The 2,610-nt window shown below is 41.0% G+C and overlaps 1 pseudogene; it reads right to left on the reverse strand.

Moving 5' to 3' along the window:
- Positions 1–1,312: 1,312 nt before the first annotated feature.
- On the reverse strand, positions 1,313–2,063 carry LOC110578808 (annotated as a pseudogene).
- Between the last annotated feature and the right edge of the window lie 547 nt (positions 2,064–2,610).

Raw genomic sequence — 2,610 nt, forward strand, 5'->3', positions numbered from 1 at the left:
GGCAAATCTGAAGATACTAGTTCAAGAGTGAGAGATGAAATGTTTCAATTTGTTGTTAATTTGCCAACCACAGCTTTGGCTAATCATTAGCAAAGACAGGCATTATAAATAGAGCCCCTTTTAAGTTAAAACTTACTGACGTTTGATGACACAGAGTAGAGCAACTGGATATAATGGTTCCTGGGTTGTAGAGCTTGAAGTTTATGAGAAAAGTACAATCCCAGCTACATGAGAAATAAGAAATTGCTACTGCTGTCTCTCCTATTTGGTTGGCTATACTGAATGGAAAGTTAAAAGTAGAAAAAAAAAAAAAGGATGTAATAGGCTAAAAGATCTTTAGTGACACATTTCTGGGGACGTTTTAGTCATTCTATTACTGTTATCAAATATAGTCACTGAAGGCCTATTAGAACAGGCTGCTGGTCAGGTAATTCTATCACAACATAATGGGATGGAAAAAATATCATATAACAAATGACACAGGTTCCCCTTGGGAGAGACTCACCTTTCTTACGGACACAGCCTTGAGAAACCTGTGAAGAGTGACTACTTCCCTGTAGGGTATAGGTTCAGATGGTTTGAAGTCTTCTGAGGAGGAAGAGAGACAAAAAGAGAAATTTATTTGCATTTGGGGTGGGGCAGAGGGAGAAAGGAGAGACAGGAAAAGGAGGACAATAGATGCCATATTGGGTGGAATACCATGAACTAAGCAAGGTGACTCTTCTCAGTGATCTCATGCACACTCAGGAAATTTTACAAAATCACAAAAAGCTTGAGGTGATTGGATTTCTTCTGAAAACCAACAAAATGGCCAAGTTCTGCATCATGGTTTTTGTGGTAAATAAATTTGAGACGGTAAGCTCTGGTGCAGGGGCCTGAGTCAGAAAAGAGCTGGAGGCCTTAAGTTGATGAGAGTCCCCAGAAATCCTGGGGACTTCCCCACCCCTTGGAAATTAGAGGCTTTGAAAAAATCTCCCCCAGAGTCCAGAAATAGAGAGGCCCTTAGATAAAATCAGCATTACAGAAGTTGGGTGGTCACAGGCTTATAATCTAATACTCCAGAAATAATAACTCATGACTTATTTACATAAACATTACCTCTGTTTATTAAATTAAAAAAGCTAAATAATGCTTGAGGCGGTATAATGTAGCATTTATTTCTTTATTTATTTTGTATATTTGAAACTTTAAGGTTAGTTTATTAAGTTCAATGATGAAAGCCATCAGAAGAATATTCTCCTGGAAATTATTTTTTCTTAGAAAAAAAGAAAGAAAAATCAACACGTCAGCACAGCCACACATGCTGTGGCAGTCACACCTCTCTGCAGATGCGGATAGTCCATTCGTCGGTCAGATCACTCTCTGGGTCAGCAGGATTATTGTCTGGATCCTCCTCCTCATCCAAGTCATCCATTTCTTGGAACAGAGATTCATCTACCTACACATTGTTTTCAGCATCTTCCAAAAACTGGATATCAGATGTGTCAAGACTTATGATCTGTTTCAAAGAGCTGTTTCCCACTTAATTTATTTTTTCCTGCTTGTTCTTCTTCTTTCATTCGTTTCTTTTTAATTTCCAAGAGTTCTGCATCAAACTTGGCCTTCCAACTTAAGAAATTCTCAATTGTAACAGGAGTGCCATGAATGCTTTTCAGCTTCCTCTGCCTCTTTTTCTTTTTGTTTCTTTTCTTCTTCTCTTCTAGTTTTTATTTGATCCACTATTTCGTTTAGTTTTTCTTGCACAGCTGTCACTAAAGTAAAGATCATCACCATACCAAGGTTTTCTTCTGCCTGTAATGCTAATAGTTTTAAAAATGTCGGAGACATCATTATCTTCTAGATTTTCCTGGGAGAATATTTCATAAAGAGGAGCTTCATCTGGGTGTTTTTCACTGTATGTAAACTTGAGGGTAGTCTGAACAGTTTCATCATTTTCTCCAGCCTCAGATGTCACAGTAATGGTGAAACTGGGTGGATTTTTCTGATAATACCGTGAAGGAGTTGGGGTAGATGGACTCCAGAGCCTCCAGCTCGTTGCACAGCTCCTCGCCGTAATCTGTCATTGTGGCCCTCGCTGCTGCCCATGGATCGCCCAGCCACCCAGGCGGCGCGTTGCAGCTGGGACTGTGGCTGAGCTGGGAGAGCTGGCAGCAGCCGGACGGGTGCAGGTGTAGAGTCCCCGGCTGGGAGGCTCGGGGCCCAAAGCCAGGCTGGGCCTGCTGAACAACAGCCCCATACGGGCCTACGCCTTCTCTCTAGTTCCTAATGTAGCATTTATGAGGAAAGATTCTGGAGCCACATGCCTGGGTCTGATCCTTAACTCAACCTTTTACTAGCTCTGTGATACTAAGTAAGTTATTTGACCCTTTGTGCCTCAGTTTCTTCATTTGAAAAATGGAGGAAATGAAAGTAGCTCTCTGAGAACCAAGGGTCTAACAAGCCTATTATTCCTCTGTGAGACTTAGCCATTAGTTGACTATCCAGCTCTGTTCTCCTAGTGACCTGGAAAAAGTAGAAATGCCAACTATGTTACTAGACATTGTTGTTTATGGTAAAAATGAGCCCTGAGTGGTACATTGCATCTGGACTGGGAGGAATTAGAAAAGAACG

Source organism: Neomonachus schauinslandi, chromosome 4, assembly GCF_002201575.2.
Source record: "Neomonachus schauinslandi chromosome 4, ASM220157v2, whole genome shotgun sequence".
NCBI classification, from domain to species: Eukaryota; Metazoa; Chordata; class Mammalia; order Carnivora; family Phocidae; genus Neomonachus; species Neomonachus schauinslandi.